This window comes from Phyllostomus discolor, chromosome 6 (assembly GCF_004126475.2).
Source record: "Phyllostomus discolor isolate MPI-MPIP mPhyDis1 chromosome 6, mPhyDis1.pri.v3, whole genome shotgun sequence".
NCBI classification, from domain to species: domain Eukaryota; kingdom Metazoa; phylum Chordata; class Mammalia; order Chiroptera; family Phyllostomidae; genus Phyllostomus; species Phyllostomus discolor.
The window spans coordinates 76725294-76747475 of NC_040908.2; the positions used below are offsets into that span (position 1 = coordinate 76725294).

A 22182-nucleotide genomic window follows, 5' to 3' on the forward strand; every position below is an offset into this window, starting at 1 on the left:
GAACAGATAGATGGACACTAGAGGGGAAGGGGGACAGGGATAAGGATGGAAAGGGAAAGGACTAGTCAAGACACATGTATGAATGATCCATGGACATGGGCAACAGGGTGGGGATTGACTGTGGGAACAGGATTTGGGGTGGGTGGAGGAGAGCAAAAGGGGAAAAACTGGGACAACTATAACTGAACAATAAAATTATTTAATAAAAATTTTTTATAAAAAGTATAAAAAATTATGTAGGCAGATTGATCCAAATATATGTCCTCCATTACCCATAACAATGATTAACAATCATTATCATAATGATAATACATAAAAAGTTATTTCTGTATTTTACTGTTCTCTTACTGTTGACAATCTCCGTGTTGAGTATTTTATACATACTAGTTAATTTAATTCTAACAATAATTCTCTTTTTTTATTGTTGCTCAATTACAGGTAACCCAATTTTCCCCCCATCCAGTTCAGCCCCACTCCCACAGTCAATTCTAACAATAATTCTAAAACATTGATATACATTATTTTAGCCTCAGTTCATAGCAGAAAAGCATGAGGTTCAAACAAGTAAAGTAACTCACGCAAGTTGTATAAATACACGAAAAACCTTTGATTCAAACTTCAGAGCTGACTACAAGCCCTGCTCTCAGCCTCCAGGCTACTGCATTACCACAAACATTATTTTCCCTTTGTATAGCTTTTTTTTTTAACAGTTTACTAAAATTTTTCACATGTGGACTCAAAAAACTACATCTGGTACAACTACAAAATACTTAGCTAGAAAGGTAGGTATTCAGGCTCTATATAGTTTTAGCCAAAGATAAGCCGATATAAACTGGTTACAAAAGAACTTCCAATCCTACAGAATCTGTCTCCAAATCCCAAAGCTTGGTGAGTTCAGTTAATACCTACCTGCCAAATGGGCCACTTGCCAGCTATACCACTTGAATGTGTTTCTTCCTAGCAACATTCTCACAAACTACTCATTCCTTCAATAAATATGTACTAAAGTCCAGGTAAAGATAAAAGAAAGAAAACAAAAGCAATTTTACTCCACTAGCCTTCCTCAATATTCAAAAGGAAAAAATATAAGAGAAATCAGTCTTCTGTGAAAGAAGGACAAGATTATAACCTTAAAACATGAACTACGAAAGATACTTGCCATATCTATTAAATTCTGAATCCATACATACCAAGGAAGGCTTGACAGACTTGAACAGAAAACATTTCCCTATACATAAGGATCACAGAGCTCAAACGTAAATCTACCTAATTAGAAAGGGAGGAGGGGGCTCTGTAGAGACCCGGAACAGTAGGAAAAAATAAAATTAAAGTAGGCTCAGTCAGATGGGCCGGGAGACGCTTCTGGAAGTCACATCACCATGACCACCCAAGGAGAACCCCAAGTTCAGTTCTAACTTGTGTTGGTTGGCAAGGGTGGGACTGGGAAAACCACATTTGTGAAACGCCATCTGACAGATGAATTTGAGAAGTATGTAGCCACCCTGGCCATGGAGGTCTACCCACCGGTGTTCCATACCAACTGAGGGCCCATCAAGTTCTCAACATGTGGGACACAGTAGGCCAAGAGAAGTTCCACGTGCTGTGGGACAGCTACTACATCCAAGCACAGTGTGCCATTACAATGTCTGATGTCACTTCAAGAGTTACTCACAAGAATGGGTCTAACTGGCATAGAGATCTGGTACGAGTGTGTGAAAGCATCCCCACCATGTTGTATGGCAACCAAGTGGACATTAAGGACAGAAAAGTTAAAGCAAAATCAATTGTTCTCCACCGAAAGAATCTTCAGTACTATGACACTTTTACACAGTGTAACCAACTTTGAAAAGCCCTTCCTCTGGCTAGCTAGAAAACTAATAGGAGACCATAACTTAGAGTTTGGTGCCATGCTTGATCTGGCCCCACCCTGGAGGTTGGAGGTTACTGGAGGTTGTCATGAACCGGGCACTGGCAGCACAGGATGGGCACGACCTCAAGGCTGCCCAGATCACTGCTCTCCCAGATGAGGATGATGACCTGTGAGAAAGGGAAGCTGGAGCCCAGCATCAGAGGTCTAGATTTATAGGCAACTGTTCTGTGATGTCAGTGGTATAGTGTGTTTGCCACTTTATTATATAGCTAAGCAGAACCTGTGCTTGATCTCTGGGATGCTGAAAGAGATAAATGGGCTTCAGAGTGAATGTGGCAGTTTAAAAATACCTTCATTTATTGGACCTGCATGTTTAACTGTTTTGTAACACAGTTATCTCCTTACTGAGTTTCAAAACTCTAAGACTGCTGTAGCCGCATCAGAATATTCACTGGTGAAACCTTGTTTGTCACTGTCATTCCCACCCACTTTTGTTTAGAATCAGAATAAAGTTGTATTTCAAATTTAAAAAAAATTAAAGTAAAAATAATACGCTGATACATTCCTAGGTTTCGAGTACTGCTGGAGGTGTACTCAAGATAATAATGGAAAGACAGAACAAATGCCACAGGAACACAATAAAGAGAAACCTGTGATGTCAAGAATTTTGCTACACGCAACATAGGCCTTTTGAACACTGACAGAAACAAACAGTAAGTAATGGAAAAATGGAATAGTTAATAGCTAACACTTACTATGCATGTAACATATACCAGTAAGTGTTATAAATTCATTAAATATATTAACTCATTTAATTCTCGGTATATACTATTATTAACCTTGCTTTATAGATGAAGAAACTAAGGTATAGAAAGATTAAGGAACTTGCCCAAGGTCAGACAGTAAACAGAGAAGCTGAGATGTGAACCCAGACCTCATAGTTATAGAGCTTTGTTCTTAATCATTATGCTTTACAGAATAAAAAGAATATTTTTAAAATACTAGAAATATTTTTCTGACTTCCGGCCAAGATGGAGGCATAGATGGACACATTGTGCCTCCTCCCACAACCAAGATAGGGACAACAACAATTTACAAACAATAACAACCATAGCTGACAAAAAACTGATCTGAATGGAAGTCAGACAACCAAGAAGTTAAAATAGACACGTTCATCCAGACCCACAGGAGGGGTGGAGTCGGGCAGCTGGGCGCAGGTCAAGGTGCAGAGAGCACTGGAACTGGGCACGTAAGGCATCTGGGGCACACAAGACCGCAGCCGAGGGGTGGCAACCAGCAGACCCAGAAAGGCGGCGATTGTGAAGCAAGGCACTGCACGCAACCCAGGATCCCAGCGTTGGGAAATAGAGCCTCAAGGCACTGATTGAAAACACCTGTGAAGGTTGAGGCACAGGGAGAGACTCCCAGCCTCACAAGAGAGTTTGTTGGAGACACCCACAGGGTCCTAGAACATGCACAAGCCCACCCACACGGGAATTGGCACCAGAGGGGCCCAGTTTGCTTGGTGGAAGCAGCGGAAGGGACTTAGGTCCAATGGAGAACAGAGCAAGTGCCACTGTTCCCTTTCAAACCCTGCCCCCACATACGTCATAACCCAGGTACTGGGTTGCCCCACCCTGGCGAACACCTAAGGCTCCACCCCTCATACATAACAGGCACGACCAGACCAAATGGAAAACAGAAGAAAAACAGATGGCTCAAACAGAATTGAAAGCTCCACAATCAGTACTTTTAAGTGACTGAGAGAGAGCCAACCTATCAGATGCACAGTTCAAAGCACTGGTGATCAGGATGCCCAGAGAGTTGGTTGATTTGGTTGCAAATTAGATGAAGAAATGAAGGCTACGATAAGTGAAATGAAGAAAAATGCACAGGGAACCAATAGTGATGGAATGAAAGCTGGGTCTCACATCAGTGGAGTGGACCAGAAGGAAGAAAGAAACATACAACCAGAAAGGAATGAAGAAATAAGAATTCAAAAAAATGAGAAGAGGCTTAAGAACCTCCAGAGCATCTTTAAACAATCCAACATCGGAATTCCAGGGGTACCAGAAGGGGAAGACGAAGAGCAGCATGTGGAAAAGTTATTTCAACAAATAATAAAGGAGAACCTCCCCAATCTGGCAAAGGAAATGGACTTCCAGGAAGTCCAGGAAGCTCAGAGAGTCCCAAAGAAGGTGGACCCAAGAAGGAACACACCAAGGTACATCAAAACTACATTAGCTAAGGTAAAAATAAAGGAGAGAATCCTAGAAACAGCAAGAGATAAAGAGACAGTTACCTACAAAGGAGTTCCCATTAGACTGTCAGCTGATTTCTCAAAAGAGATCTTGCAGGCAAGAAGGGGATGGAAAGAAGTATTCCAAGTCATGAAAGGCAAGGGCCTACATCCAAGATTGCTCTATCCAGCAAAGCTTTCATTTAGAATGAAAGGGCAGATGAAGTGCTTCTCAGATAAGGTCAAGTTAAAGGAGTTCATCATCACCAAGCCCTTATTTTATGAAATGTTAATGGGACTTATCTAAGAAAAAGAAGATAACGAACATGTACAGTAAAATGACAGCAAACTCGCAATTATTAACAACCACACCTAAAACAAAAACCAAAAGAAACTAAGCAAACAACTAGAAAAGGAACAGAACCACAGAAATGGAGGTCACATGGAGGGTTAACAACAGGGGAGTAGGAGGAGGAGAGAGGGGGAAAAGGTACATAGAATAAGTAGCATAGTTGGTAGGTAGAAAATAGACAGGGGGAGGGCAAGAATAGTATGGGAAATGTAGAAGCTAAAGAACTTATGACACGTGGACATGAACTAAAGGAGGGGGAATGTGGGTGGGAGAGGGTGTGCAGGGTGGAGGGGAGTGAAGGGGGGAAATGGGACAACTGTAATAGTATAATCAATAAAATATACTTTAAAAAAAGAAAAAAGGGTATTATGTTGAAAAAATATTCTGAAGGCCTTTCTTTAAAAATATGTCACCTTTTAGACTGTTTAAATTTTTTTACTTAATTTGAACACTAGTATTACCAATTATATTTCTAGTTCTTTTAGCAATAAACACTCTTAAAAAGTCTAACCTGATCATGGGATCTACAAAAAACCTATAGCTAACATCATACTAAATGGTGAAAAACAGAATGCTTTTCTCCAACATCATGAATAACATAGGGATATACTTGCTCTTCATTTTCACTCAACACTGTACTATTCTAGCCAATGCGGTATTGTAAGAAAAATAAATAAAAGGCATTCAGATGGAAAAGAAATAAGTCAAGTGGTCTTTTTATTCACTGACATGATCTATGTACAAAACTCTATGAAATCTGTGAAATAGCTACTAGAACTAATTAATAAGTTAATGAGGCTGCAGAGTTAAAAATCAATAATAAACTGTATTTATGTATTTTGTACTAGCAATTAAGAATTAGGAATTCAAACAAAAAGACAATACCATTGTGATAACATTAAAATACTAAACACTTAGGTTAAATGCGGCAAAAGATGTGTAAGACCTGTAAAACTGACAACCAGAAAACCTGGCTTAGAGAAACTAAGACCTAAATAAATGAAACAGGCATATTCGTGGATTAGAAAACTCAGTATTGTTAAGATGACATTTATACACAAATTGATCTATAGATTTAAGGCAATTCCATACAACACCCCAACAGGTTTTTTTTGTTTTTTTTTTTGTTTGTTTTTCCAGAAACTGACATACTTAAAGTTCATATGGAAATGCAAAGAACAAATAAGAGCCAAAAGAAGGAACAAAGTTGGAGGACTAATGAGACAGTACGATAGTGGAGTCAAGAGAGACCAAAAGATCAGTAGAACAGAATAGATACCCCATGTATATGGACAACTGATTTATGACAGAGGTGCAAAGGCAATTCAGTGAACAAAAAAAAGTCTTTTCAACAAATGGTATTACGATAGCATTTGGATATCCATATGCAAAAAAATATATATACTTCAGTCTATACCTCAAGTCCTATTAAATAATCACTTCAAAATGTATCAGAGACCTAAAAGTAAACTTAAAATGATAAAACTTCTAAAAGCAAACCTTGGAGAAAATATTGGTTAGGCAAATTATTTCATGGTTAGTCAAATTATTGGTATAATTCATGAAAGAAAAAATTGACCGGCTGGAATTCAAAGTTAAAAATTCTGATCTTTAAAATGTGAATTTTTTATTAGAGAGAGAGAAAACACTAAGAGAATTAAAGGACAGCTGCAGACTGGTAAATACAGAAAAGTATTTCCAAATCATTTATCTAATAAAGGACTTATATCCCAAATATATGATGAACTCATATAACTCAATAATAAAAATACACTATAATTAAAAACAAGATTTAAATAGATGAAAGAAGACATATGGATGATAAATAAACACATGAAATGATGTTCAACATCACTGGTCATTAGATGAAATGTAAATAAAAACAACAATATAATACCATTATCCATCTACTAAAATGGCTAAAATTAAAAAGACTGACAATACCAAGTATTGGTGAGACTGTGGAGCAATTAGACTATTGTTTGTGGGAATGCGATACAATATAGCAACTTCAGAAAATAGTTTGGCAGTTTCTTAAAAAGTTAAATAACCTCCTACCAGATAATCCAACCATCCCACTCCTAGGTGAAATGAAAACCACATAAACACTTGCATGCATGTACAAAGAAAACTTTTTCTTGGTAGTCCAAAACTTGAAACAACTGAAATGTCAACCAATGGATGAATAAAGAAATTGGTGTATCCATATATTGAAACATCACTAGCAATAAAAAGGTATGAACTATTGATATATACAACATGGACAAATCTTAAAATAATTATGTAGAATGAAAGAAGTCAACCAAATGAAGAGCACATATTATAAGATTTTAACTAATCTATAATGACAGTATCAGTGGGTACCTGAGAATTGGTGGAAAGGGTTGGGAGGAAAGAATTACAGAAGGCAAGAAGAAACTTTTGGAGGGGTGGATATATTTATTCTTGATCGTGGTGGAAAGCTTCCAAGTTGTGTGTGTGTGTGTGTGCATATCAAACCTATCAAATTGCTTACTTTAAATATATGCAGTTTATTATATGGCAATTATACTTCAATAAAGCTGATAAAATCTCAAAAGCCTAATGGTTTTTTTTTTTGACTTTTTTTTAATATATTTTATTGATTATGCTATTACAGTTGTCCCATTTCCCCCCTTCTCTCCCCTCCACCCTGTACCCCCCTCCCACCCACATATCCCCCTTTAGTTCATGTCCATGTGTCATACTTATGAGTTCTTTAGTTTCTACATTTCCTGTACTATTCTTGCCCTCCCCCTATCTATTTTCAACCTACATTCTATGCTACTTATTCTCTATACCTTTTCCCCCTCTCTCCTCCTCCCACCCCCCTGCTGCTAACCCTCCATGTGCCCTCCATTTCTGTGGTTCTGTTCCTGTTCTAATTGTTTACTTAGTTTCTTTTGGTTTTGCTTTAGGTGTGATTGTTAATATTTGTGAGTTTGCTGTCCTTTTACTATACATGTCTTTTCTTTATCTTCTTTTCTTAGATAAGTCCCTTTAGCATTTCATAAAATAAGGGCTTGGTGATGATGAACTCCTTTAACTTGACCTTATCTGAGAAGCACTTTATCTGCCCTTCCATTCTAAATGAGAGTTTTGCTGGATAGAGCAATCTGGGATGTAGGTCCTTGTCTTTCATGACTTGGAATATTTCTTTCCAGCCCCTTCTTGCCTGTAAGGTCTCTTTGGAGAAATCAGCTGACAGTCTGATGGGAACTCCTTTGTAGGTGACTGTCCCCTTACCTCTTGCTGCTTCTAGGATTCTCTCCTTCGTTTTTACCTTGGCTAATGTAATTTTGATGTGCCTTGGTGTGTTCCTTCTTGGGTCCAACTTCTTTGGGGCTCTCTGAGCTTCTTGGATTTCTTGGAAGACTGTTCCCTTTGCCAGATTGGGGAAGTTCTCCTTTATTATTTGTTCAAATACGTGCTCAATCTGTTGCTTTTCCCCTTCCGATTCTGGTACCCCTATAATTCGGATATTGGAACGTTTAAAGGTGTCTTGGATGCTCTTAATCTTTTCCTCAATTTTTTGAATTCTTATTTCATCATGCTTTCCTGCTTGGTTGATTCTATCTTCCTTCTGGTCCACTGTAGTGTTTTGAGACTTATATTCCTTCCTTTCACTATTGGCTCTCCTCCGTGTGTCTTCCTGCATCTGTTTTATGGTAATCTGCATTCTTTCATCTAAATTTCGTCCAAAATCCACCAGTTCCGTGAGCTTTCTGATCACCAGTGTTTTGAACTGCGCATCTGATAGATTGGCTAATTCTTGGTCGCTCAAAAGGATGAGTCCTGGGGGACTGATCTGCTCTGTTGAAAACATATTTTTTCCCCCCCGTCTCTCCTGTTTTCTTTTCCGGTCTGGTTGCTCTTGTTACGGTGCGGGGCGGAGCCTTAGGTGCTCACCGGGGCTGGGCACCCCGGTCGCTAGATTGTGACGTTATATGTGGGGGTGGGGCGGGAGTGGGAGCGGGGCGGGAGAAAACAATGGCGGTAGTTCCGTTCCCCTGGACTCAGACCCTTGTCTGGGCTTCTGGGCCGCGAGTTCTGCCCTGGTCTACAATCGCTACCCCTCTGGGTCTGCCAGCTGCAGCTTGCGTACTCAGGGATCACCGCTGCCTTCTTGTGCGCCCGATGGCTTTTGCGCCGATTTCGCGCCAAACCTTCCCCCGACCTCTGCGCGCCGCCAGCCCCGCGCCCGCCGGCTTGTCTTCTCCTACCAGTCCGGATGAATGCGTCTACTTCAACTTCTTGGCTGCCCGACTTCCATTCAGATAAATCCTCTGCCGGATCTGGGTGTTATTCTGATAGTAAATTATTATTGTAAATTATTGGTTTTCTAATCTTGGTTGTACGAGGAGGTATGGTGCGTCCACCTATTCCTCCATCTTGCCGAAGTCCAGGACTTCTGATTAATCAAAAGCCTAATGTTTAATTCAACCATAACTACCAGTAAACATTATATCATCCTTTATTAAGTAACTTTTAAGTAAAAGATTCAATGGTCTGACTATTTCCTACCCCTTATAAATAGCATTTGAGAGTATAATTAAATTAACAGATAAACCAAAAAGGGATGTTGCTACTGTTTTTCTTTGTATGTGTGGAAAAGCATCTAATAATACTCTAGGGAAAGTATTTTTACAGAGAATATTGCCTAAACTTAATTATTGTATAGGTTTTCTCCTTTTCAAGATTCTAACACTAACTAGGATCATTATAATAGTAAAGTGAATAATTTTAGTCCCAAGAGAATCTGTTAGTATTAAAAAGTACAAAATTACTTCTATATACCAATGTACTATACAAATTCATCATTCATGTATTTATACCTGCACACTACATGGCCAGGCACTAGTCCAGGTCCTTGCAATCAATATATTTGGGGAAAGGGAACAGGAGACAACAAACAATAATGTTCTTAATAAACAAATGTACACTGTAATATATCAGAAGATGATATGCTTTATAGATGTAACCCCCACCCCAAAGAAAAAAACAGTAAAGCAGAATATGAAGGATCAGGAATAGACTAAATAACATTTATAATAAAAACTTCAAAGTAATGAGACTTGTTTCCAGAGCCACACACAAAAATCTCTTACACTGAAAAGAATCATGTAATATTAGAACTGAACTTTAGGTAACCTAGTCCAACCCTTACACTTTATAGATGATGTTAAATTACTCTGTTTCTGACAGAGATTAGGAGCCCTATCTTCTGTTCACTCTATTGGCATCACTCTCTGTGAAGTCAAATAATTATGATAAAATGTTTTTAATGTGCTAATGTGGAAAGAGTTGAAAGAGTTTCAAAGTTTGGTCTGGCCTTCCTCACTTCACTGTGTTGTTACTTATGGTAAATTACTTAACCAGTCACAAAGTACAAATTTCATCATCTATGAAAGAGGGATCACGATAATTTTGTTACTGGGTTGGCAGGAGAACTGTATAGTAGTTTATGTAATTTACATATCAGTACATAGGTATATAACCAACACTTGTATATTAGCACCAAAAATAGTGCATCAAATTCATCAGTTTTTATACCTTTACTATACTATAAACCTCATACACATCTAAAGTACTAAATATTATGCAAATGCTAAGTAAGAATTCATTAATTTGTTAATATTCTGAGGGATCAACCAGCTTTCAAAATGTTGCAAACATTATGATAACTCATACCACTAAGATGGCGATAATCAAATTAACTGAAAGCTTCAGGGTACACTTGAAAATATTTTTGATCTATCTTTTCTAAACAGAGAAGTGTGTAAACACTAAAACTATGGTCCTGGATCTTTCTGTTCTCAAGAAAATAAATTTCACTGTGAAAAGCACCTTAAAAGAAAACAAAAAAGCCTTCAGTATTTTATACAAGTCTGCTTTTCATATTCATGCCTCTGCTCCTGTATTCACAAATATGAATGCAAAAGAAAAAAAAAAGCAGAACACAACTCCAATGCCATCAAATAGTAATCTAACAACTTCTTTGTATTTGTAACCATTTTAGCTGACAACAGCAAAATAACCACAAATTGAACAAAGGATAAAATAATGCAAATGGGTAAGAGTGTTTGGTGCCATGGATATCATCTTTTCTAAATGAATGTATATTCCAATTTAATTTCAAATAAAAACCAATTATGAAGACTGCTTTGTAAAAACATTCCCTTCCCCCACTATAGAATTAATCCCTGCCCCTAACCCTCAATAGCCCAACCAAAGTCCCTTGAGTATAAAAGGTAAACCAACCATCCAGGAGCTTCAGATAATTAAATCATAATTTAGAGAACAATAAATCAAAGTTCCTAGCTAAGATTCAGAAGTTATGTTAATTCAGCTCTAAAACAATAAAAGAAGGAAGCTGTTTCCTATCCTTTTGAATAAAAAATATCCCTGCAATGCTGGATATTAAAATCTCTGTTCTCAAGCTGAGCAATTAAAGCACAGGTTTTCAAAATCAGGAGTTGGCTTCCTTAAGGTCAAATTAGGCTTTTTTAAACATGAAGAAATCTTAAAAGCTATTGTAATAATAATAAACAATACAAAATATCCTTTTCCCTTTTAATTTTATTCCTGTTACAGGTATAACCCTTTCACATATGCTATTTTTCTACCATTTTGCTACATTTCACACCTACCAAGAAAACAAAGACTGCTTACAGGTTACCTGGATCACAGGACAACTCCGCAAAGAAGTAAAAGCTCAAAAGGTTGTTTCCACAGAATGAAATCCTCACCAAAGCACCACTCCCTTAACAATCCTAGGCTTTTCCTTTATATATACACTTGAGATCCTTGGAAAGGCATCTGTCTGATGATATTGCTGGCTACCCAGGGATGATATGAATAAGCCCCACCTCTTCTCTCACCCCCAATCATCTACCATCATCCACTGAAGCCCAACACTGAACTGTTGATGGAAAGGCAAAGAACAGCATCTGTATACACTGTTCTACAAGAAAAATACTGTTAGAATACATAAGTGATACAAAAAGCAAAGATTTTCCTGACAACTTTCCTAGAAAGCCAAACAGCTCCTACAAAATTAAAAATACTTAAAGATCCAATTATACAACCACAATATATTCATTTTTTGTCAGCATTTCCTGAATAAAGTATGATTTTTAGAAAACCATAGTGTTTCTACCAAAACTAGAGGTCCTCAAAAATCTTAAAATTTTGTTGTTGCTGCTGCTCCTCTCCCTAAAGCCAAATAAACAGATTAATGGATATTTACATTAAAAAACAAGACTCCTTTTGTTGGTATTTGACCTGTTCAAAGATAATCTGGAATAGGAGGTGGAGATAGAAAAACATAAAAAATGGAAGGAGGAAAAACCTTTTCTGTCCCAGTAAGCCTAATTAAAGTTGTGAGCAAGGCTAGGAGTACTGAAATTTCTTCATGCTATTCTGTCAATTTGTATCTGATTATTGTAAATCTTCCCTCATCTCTAACTAGCCCACAGGCATTATGATGTCAAGCCCTCTGTTAACTAGTATCCCTGCGACTTACAGTAAAGTAAGAAAGAAACAAGAAACACACTCATTCAATCTAATCTTTAGAAGCCCTGTAATTTTGCTAAAACAGTAATTTGTTTCAAACACTGCTCTGTAACAAATGCATTCCTGTATGAGTAAGATTCATTTAGCCTCTACTTCCTTTCCTGAAGCACCAACCCAACTTGACAAGTTGCACGCACATAATTTCTGGGATCAATATAGTTGTAATAATGAAAAACACATTCTTTGCTTTATGAAACATATTCCCTAAAACATTTTAGTGTATCTAATTTTAAGTTAAAACCCAGTAATCATTCACTCACATAAACTACAGAACCTCAGAACTAAAGTCAGTGATCTATGATGAATCAGGTTCCAAGGAACCACACAATGGCAAATATAGTTTGTAGTAAATAAAAGAACCAAAGCACAAATAAATGAGTAAATTCGTGTAGATTTTCTAAAGCAGAGGCCAATGATTTTAATGCTCTTCTTGGGCATTATTAAAGAACTACATTATTCAATTTATGGTTTGTAAGTACTTAACAGAGAAGTGGTGATAAGATGCTATACAGCCATATGACACAGAAATTGTACTTTTAGTTTTATATATCCAATTGATGTGAAAATTTATGTCCACACATAAACCTGTCCTTGGATGTTTATAGCAGCTTTACTCATAATTGCTAAAAACTTAAATGATCAACACATCTTTCAATGGAAAAATTGATAAAGAAATTATGATTCACCTATAAAATGGGATACTATTTAACAATTTTAAAAGAATAAACTACTGGGTATGAGAGGAGGGGAAAAAAGAGAAAAAGAATAAACTACTAATTCATACAACAATACAGATAAATCTTAAGTGCATTTTATTATGTTAAAGAAGGAAGCTGCAAAAGCCAAAGACTCTCACATTATTCCATTCAGATGACACTCAGGAAAACAAAATTAAAAAAAAGATTAGCAGTTACTAGGGATTGGGAAGGGGAGAGTAGTTGACTACACAGGGGAGTATTTAAAATGCAGGATTTGTTCTGTATGATACTAGGGTTAGGGTGGTGGATACAGGACTCTACTCTTTTGTCAGAACCCACAGAACATTACAAAGAGTGAACTTCAATGAATGCTGACATGCAACAGTCAAAAAACCATCAACCAAAATGTTGGAAGATTTCAAGATGAAATGTGGACTGTGACAAATGAAGCTACCACTTACATTACAAATCATGACATAACTGCATTAAGGAGTGGGTGAGAAAAGGAGCTAACCTAACTAACACTGGAAAACAATGTTGTTTTTTTTTCTAAAGATTTTTTATTTATTTATTTTTTTTTTAAGAGAGGGAAGGGAGGGAAAGAGACAGACAGACAGACAGACACAGACAGACATCAATGTGCGGTTGCTGGGGGTTATGGCCTGCAACCCAGGAATGTACCCTGGCTGGGAATCGAACCTGGGACACTTGGGTTCCCAGCCCGCACTCAATCCACTGAGCTACGCCAGCCAGGGCTGGAAAACAATGTTTTGACTGGAAGTAGTAGACAAAAAAGGAACACTATATTCTAGTTGGAAAATTTGTTTCTTGTGGGTATATAAGTTAACAATTCTGTTTCACTTTTCATGTTTATTGGAGTTGAACAAATAAGTAAATAGGTACAATGTAGTCAGAGCCAGGTTTCTCACTGTCAGACTACACATAAACAAGACGACTAAACTGTGGTACTGAATTAAAATCAGAGACATCAGTATGAACTCAATGGATAAAGAAACAGTTATATATATATATGGGTACACATGGGTTAGTATACATACATATATTTATTACCTAGCCCTGTGCCTTGAGAAAGTCTAAAAGAAATGGCACCTCCATAACAATGAGCACACCCAGAACCCACATTTTGGTTTCCAAATACCATTACCCAAGAAAAAGCATCACAGTTCCTTGGAAAAAGGCTTATGGTTTACAACCAGGGCAAAAAAAATACAAGATGAGCCTGGAGCATCTGTCTTACACTACGAGAAAGTAAGGAAGGGCTCAAAATACAAAAGGGTAGGGTAAGTGATAACCTGAAAGCTTTTCCAATGGTCAAAGTTGCAAAAATATGAGCAACAAAACAAAAATATACTATTGGATTAGAACTCAAAGTATAAAATTAAATATATATTAGACCATACTGATATAAATTTAGTAAATCAGTATAGAGGAAAACACAAATCTTCCTCACAGAAGAATCACATGTGTAGATACTTAATACTCCCCCAAGTGTAGATTGGACTTAAGCAACTTGCTTCTAAAAAACAGAGTTTGGAAAGAAAAGAAAGGGTAACTTACTCAAGTGGTCAAGGTTAATATGATGTCATCTGGATGTCATGTAGACATCATATATCCCTGATAAGATGAAATAAAAAGGGGACTTTGCCTCTGTTGTATTATTAGCAAAAGTACATAACCCTAATAATTAGAAACAGCAGCAAACTCAGGACAGAGGATAGTCTAAAAAATATCTGGCCAGTACTCCTCAAGCTGTTAAGGTCATGAAAAACAAAGTAAAACTGACAAACTGTCATAAACCAGAGAGACCAGGGAAACATGAAAACTAAATGCAATGTAATATCCTAGACTGGATCCTAAAACAGAAAGAGACAATTAATGGAATAGCTGGTGAGATCCAAATGAAGTCTAAAGTAGTTTAGTTAATACTAATGTCAGTTTCTTAGTTTTGACAAATGTACCATAGTAAAGTAAGACACTAACAATGAGGAAAACTAGGTGTGAAATATACTCTCCATACTATTTTTATAACTTTCTGTACATCTAAAATTATTCCAAAATAAGAAAGTTACTGCAAAGTTAGTCTATGATGCTAAAAGTCAGAACAGTAGGTACTCTTACGTAGTGACATCAATTGTTGGTTGCAAACATTCCTCCCAACCCTCCCACCAAAAAACCCTCCAGGCTCAGGTGACTTCACTGGTGAATTCTTGCAAAAGATAATAATATCCTATACACACCTTCTGGAAACAGATGACACTTCCCAACTCATTTTCTATGGCCAACAATACTCTGAAATCAAAACAAGGCAATGACATTACAAGAAAATCAAAAACTAAATTCTGACAAGTCCTAGTTCTGGCCAAGATGAAGGAGTAGGTAGAAACCCTTTGCTCCCTCACACAACCAAAAGGAGGATGACAACCAATCTAAAATCAATAACCAACCAGAAGTGCCAGAAAATGAAACTGCATGAAACTCTGACAACCACGGAATTAAAGAAACAGTCAAACAGAACAACCAGACTGGTAAGGTGGTGGACAGAGAGAAAGCACGGTGAGGTGGTGGACCACGGGGGCAGAGCTAGCTGTGGTCAGGTGGCAGGCTGTGGGGGAAGGGCTGACTTAAGGGGAAACTGAGACTCAGAGGTGGCTGTGGACCAAGACGGTTGCCGCAGTGGGAGAAACTCCCAGTCTCACGCAAGCAGGTGAGCTGCATTATCATCACTCTGGCCCCTCTCCCACAGTAGTGTGGTGGCAGCACAGCAAGGAGGGTTGCTCTGCCCTGCGGAATACCTAAGGCCCTGTCCCCTTACAACTTACAACTTAAGAGGGGCCCTGAACAAAGAAACAGGACCAAAATGAAAGAATAGAGCAAAACCTCAGAAAGAAAGCTAAGTGATGAGGAGATAGCCAACCTATCTGATAGAGAATTTAAAGCCCTACTAATCAAATGCTCACACACTGAGCTTGGTCAAAAAGTGAAAAAACAAATGAAGGATACCTGAAGTGAAATAAAGGAAAATACTTAGGGAACCAACAGTGTCAGGAAGCAAACCAGGACACAAAGCAATGATTTGGAACAAAAGGAAGAATTAAACATCTAATCGGAACAGAATAAAGAAACAAGAGTTCAAAAAAGTGAAGAAAGTCTTACAAACCTCTGGGACAACCTGAAACATCCAATATCCAAATTATAGGAGTGCCAGAACAAGAACAACATCAAGAAATTAAACGCTTTCTTGAACAAATAATGAAGGAAAACTTCCCCAATATGGTGAAGGAAACAGACTTCCAGGAAGTCCAGGAAGTCCAGAGAGTCCCAAAAAAGTTGAACTCAAAGAAAAACACACCAAGGCACAACATCATCAAGTTACTCAAGATGAAAGACAAAGAGAGAATCTTAAAAGCAGCAAGAGGAAAGGAAAGAGTTACCTTCAAAGGAGTGTCCATAAGGCTATCAGCTGATTTCTCAAAAGAAATCTTACAGGCAAGAAGGGGCTGGAAAGAAGTATTCCAAGTCATGAAAGGCAAGGACCTACATCCAAGATTACTCTATCCAGCAAAGCTCTCATCTAGAATGAAAGGGCAGATAAAGTGCCTCCCTGATAAGGTCAAGTGAAAGGAGTTCATCACCACCAAGCCCTTATTATATGAAATGTTAAAGGGACTTATCTAAGAAAAGGAAGATTCAAACTATGAACAGTAAAATGACAACAAACTCAACAGCTATCAACAAATGAAACTAAAAAAATTAAAAGAAATAAAACAATGAAAACAAAAACTAAGCAAATAACTAGAATCGGAACAGAATCAGAGAAATGGTCATCACATGGAGGGTTTTCAGTGGGGAAGGGGAGGGAAGGAGTAGGGAGGGAAGGGTACAGGGAAGATGCAGCATTATTGGTAGGCATAAAATAGACAGGGAGAGGTCAAAAATGGTATAGGAAACAGAGAACTGAAAGAACTTATGTATACAACCCATGGACATGAACTAAGGCGGGGAGAATGCTTGAGGGTTGGGGGGTGAAGGGGGATAAAAAGGGAAAAATTGGGAAAACTGCATAATCAATAAAATATAATTTAAAAAAATAAAAATAAAAATATTCCAAAGATTCAGAAAAGAAAAAACCCAACTAAATTGCTCATGAACAGGAGTGTAAAATTTTCACCAAAATATTAGCAAACCAAATCTATCATATATGCAAATAATAATAAATAATAACTAAATATGGTTTATCGCAGAAACATAAGATTGGCTCAATATTAAAAATTTGATATAATTCATCATTATCACCAGTCTGAAAAATTCATATTATCATCTTAATAGATGCAGAAAATAGCATTTTACAAAATGTAATATCCACTAATGATAAAATCTATCACAAACTAAGATAGAAGATAACTTTCCTAAGCTGATAAAAAGCATCTATAAAAAAAAAATACAAAACACTATACTCTAATAGTAACAGACTGAATGTCTTTCCCCTAAAATCAAGAACAAGGCAAGAATGTCTACATATCTATCCTCACAAATTTTATTTAACATGTCATCCAGAGGAGTAAGGCAATAAGTATATAAAAGGCTTATCAACTGAAAACAAAAAAGTGCAACTGTCTTTAACCACATATAACACAATCACCTATATAAAGTCCAAAAGAATCTATAAAGAAAACTAATACAATAAGTTTAGCAAGGTAACAATAAAAAGATCAATATACAAAAAGCAACTGTATTTCTAAATACTAGCAATAAATTAAAAATTAATTATAAATGTCATTTAACCTCAAAGCACGTAAAATATTCAATACATACAGATGTAGTTAAACTCCATGTAAGACCTATGTGCTAAATACTACAGAATCTTTTCAGAGAAACTAAAGACCTCAAAAAATAGAGAGTGAGATTATGTTTATGGATCAGAAGATTCATACTGTTGAGATATTGATTCTCCCCAATCTGATCTACATACAAAATCACAGCATGTTTTTTTAAGATTTTATTTATTTATTTTTAGAGAGGGAAGGGGGGGGAGGGAGAGAGAAAGAAACATCAATGTGCAGTTGCTGGGGGTCATGGCCTACAACCCAGGCTGACTGGGAATCGAACCTGCGATGCTTTGGTTCACAGCACACGCTCAATCCACTGAGCTACGCCAGCCAGGGCTACAGCATGTTTTTTAAAAGAGGAACTAACAGGCTGATTCTAAAAATCATATAGAAATACAAAGGGTCTAAAAGAGTCAAAGCAATTTTTAGAAAAACAATTGGAGACTTACACTATCTTAGTTGAAGATCTAAAGTAATCAAGACATAAGGACAGGCATATTGATGAAGAGAATAAACAGGCCCATGCATAGATGGTTGACTGAGTTTTTAACACAGACGCCAAGGTAATTCAACAAGGAGAGAATAGTCTTTTCTATAAATAATACTGAAACATACGCCAAAACACACATGCGCGTGCACACATGCACACACACACACACCAACCTCAACCCATACCTCACACCATAAAGAAATGTTCATTTGTATGGACCCTGAGAAAAACAAGATACCTCCTAAGAAGGACTCCTGGCGGCTAACTGGGCTTAAATTTTTTTTTTTTTAAAAAAAGGAGCCTAGCAGCCATTACACAAGGGCCTCTCATGCAAACTTCATGTCATGGAAAAGCCTGCACTAAAGGGGCTATGTGCTTCTACATGGAACTGCCTGCCTGCACTGTGTCTGGGATCTGAGCTAGCCCTTATAAATGTGTTACTGAAATCCTATTTCAAACACAGGGATTGAGGCTTTCCCCATGTAACTGGAGGAACACAACTATAGCCCCATCCACAATCAATCAGAGCAGCTACATTTTGACCAGTCAGGAAAGTGCCTTCAGTACCAAACTATGAGAACTTGGACCTCATTTGCATAAGAACAGAACAATCAGGAGTCAGGAGCAAAGACTTCTGTCTACATAAGCTCTGGGAGTATATTTTCCCTTTCCATCCAAGAATGAAGACTGTTAACCTCACTGAGCTGAAACACTGAAGATGCCTCACAGGAGCAGACTGGCACAGAACAGAGCAGGCCAGCATAGGGAAAGCAGACAGACTAGAAAAGAGCAGAGCACAGCTCTCGAGCCTGAGAAGGGCATGTTCCTTAGCTATGCTGTTTTCACAGTTGTGCTGGTATCACCATTGAGCTCTTTTACACTGAATAAACTTTCCTCCTTCACCAGCACCCAAATAGTGGATTTCTATTGGTGCTGAATTGGCACCAATCACCATCAGCTTTCACTTAATATGTATCATAGGCTTAAACATAAAAGGTAAACTCTTAAACTTTTTAAAAAGTTAGGAGCAATTCTTTGGGATCTTGGGTTAGGTCACGATTTTTCAGAAAGAACCTAGAAGGCAAAAACATAAAAAGGAAAAGTTGATAAAACTGAACTTCACCAAAATTAAAAAAACAAATGAAACTTCTGCTTTTTGAAAGAAAATGTTAAGGAAATAAAAGACCAAGTTGCAAACTCGGTATAATTTAAAAACACATACCTGATAAAGGACTCCTATCTTACATTTCAGTAAGAAGTAAAGCCAGTTTTTAAGATCTAACCAGATACTTCACAAAGAAAACAATGGCAAAAAACACATGAAAACTCCTCAACATCATTAATCATAAGATAAATGCCAAGAGAAAATACAGTGAGATATGGATGAAGATGGCAGTGAGGTAGGTGGCAGATGAACCCATTTGCTCAGGCACCCAAGTGGGACACCTAGCCTAACTTCAGAACAGAGTGAACAGCCAACAGAATCCCAGCTTACATGAAGTTTGGAAGCCAAAGATTGAAGAGGATGTTAAAAAAAAAAAGATGAATCCTCTCCCTCTGTCATAATGCACTACACCTTTGCCCTGCCCCAATCATATACAAGATAAGGTGGAAGTTGTGAATACAAGTTGACCCACTAAAGGAGAGAACCCACCAACAAAAGAGTCAAAGGAGTCACCAGTGGGCAAAGCCCAAATACAACAAGAGACTCCACATAAAGAGAAGAGAAAGGAAACCCTAGAGCATCCAGACAAGGGGATCAAAGAGACCACACCACTAAGTACCACAGAACTCCTACCATAGGTTAGCCCTATGAAGACAGCTAGAAAAGCAGAGCATTAGAAATCGCAGAATCAAAGAGAGTAACTAAAATGGGGAGACAAAGAAAGAACCTGCAATCAAGAGAAATGGGCGCTCCCCACTAAAATAGCTAATGAAATGGAGGCAAGCAAATGATCAGATATAAAATTCAAAAGAATGATGATAAGGATGCTCAAGGAACTCATAGACAACTACGAGGAACTGAGTGGGAACTACAACATTATGAATAAGGAAACACAAACTAAACAAGAACCAGGAAAAAATGAAGAATACAATTATCTGAGGGGGGGTGGAGGAAAAACGCAGAAAACTGTACTTCAACAACAATTTAAAATGAAAGAAAGAGCGAGCAAGAGAGAGAGAGAAAGAGAGAAATGGAAGCACATACCATGTTCGTGGATTGGAATAATTAACATCATCAAACCATCCATATTACCCAAAGCAATTTATAGATTCAATGCAATCCCTATTAAAGTACCAATGACATATTCATAGGTATAAAACAAACACCTCAAAGATTTATATGGAACTATACACAATCCCGAATAGCCACAGCAATTCTGAGAAAGGAGAACAAAGCAAGAGGGATCACGATACCTGATATAAAACTATATTACAAGGCGACTGTATTCAAAACAGTATGGTACTGGCATAAGAACAGACACATAAACCAATGGAACAGAATAGAGAGCCCAGAAATAAACCCAAGTTCTCTGTGGTTAATTACTAATCCATAAAGGCATCAGAAGCATAAAATAGAGTAAAAATAGACTCTTCAACAAATAGTGTTGGGAGATCTCAACAGCTACATGCAAAAAAAAATGAAACTTGATCACCAACTTACGCCATACACAAAAATAAATTCAAGGTGGATAAAAGACTTAAATATAAGTCACAATACCATAAAAGTTGTAGAGGAAAACATAGGCAGGAAAATCTGAGATACTCAATGCAGCAGTATTTTCAGAGATATGTTCCCTAGATCAAGGGACATAAGTGAAATAAAGAAATGAAACCTCATCAAAATACAAAGCGTCTGCATGGCTAAAGAAAATAGCAGTGAAATGAAAAGAGAACCAACCATATGGGAAAATATATTTGCCAATGATACCTCGGACAAGGGATTGATCTCCAAAATATGTAAAGAATTCACACGACTCCACTCCAGGAAGACAAAAAACCCAATTAAAATAAGAGCCAAGGACCTGAACAGACATTTCTGCCAGGAGGACATACAGAGGGCCCAGAGACATATGAAAAGATGCTCAGCATCACTAGCCATGAGAAAGATGCAAATTAAAACCACAATGAGATACAACCTCACACTAGTCAGACTGGCCATCATAAACAAAGCAACAAACAAGTGTTGGAGAGGTTATGGAGAAAAGGGAACCCTAGTGCATTGTTGATAGGAACGCAAACTGGTACAGCCACTGTGGAAATCAGTTTGGAATTCCCTCAGAAAACTAAAAATGGCACTGCCTTTTGACTCAGCAATGCCACCGCTGGGATTATACCCTAAGAATCCTGAATCACCAATTCAAAAGAACCTATGCACCCCAATGTTCATAGCAGCACAATTTACAATAGCCAAGTGCTGGAAACAACCTAAGTGCCCATCAGTAAATGAGTAGATGAAAAAACTGTAGTACATTTATAATGGAATACTATGCAGCAGAAAAAAAAAAAAAGGATCCCCCTAACCTTCATGACAGAATGGATGGAACTAGAGAGAATTATCTTAAGTGATATAAGCCAGGTGATGAAAGACAAATACCACAAGACTTCAGCTATAAGTGGGACCTAATCAACAAAACAAAGAAGCAAAGTATAGTCAGAGACATTGAAATAAAGAACAAAGGAACAGTAACCAGAGGGCAGGGAGAAGAGGGATAATGTTGGAAAATAGGGGACAGTCCATCAAGGAACATGTATAAAGGACACATGGACAAAGCTGAAGGGGATACCTTTGATGGTGGGTGGTAGGGATGGGTGGGGCAGAGGGCCATGGTGGGGGGAAAATGGAGACAACTATACTTGAACAACAATAAAAAAGACAAATAAAGGAGGCAAGTATAGGTATAATAGTTTGTATAACACATTAGTAAATATCTAGTATTTACACAGGACCTGTCACATAAGTTTGAAATAAATATTTGTTGAACTATTAGAATAAATATGATTTGGAATTACAATGATCTAAAATTAAAGATTCATAATGTCCATAATTAGTGAGGTTACATATATAGAAATGGGTATTGATATACTGCTG

General features: G+C 37.5%; 1 protein-coding gene and 1 pseudogene across 8 annotated transcripts in view; one reads left to right on the plus strand and one right to left on the minus strand.

Annotated features, from left to right (window-relative positions):
* Positions 1-22182, minus strand: part of ARHGEF12 (Rho guanine nucleotide exchange factor 12) — a 220213-nt gene that overhangs the window by 156336 nt on the left and 41695 nt on the right. The gene's annotated exons all lie outside the window — the stretch shown is intronic.
* On the plus strand, positions 182-2584 carry LOC118501177 (annotated as a pseudogene).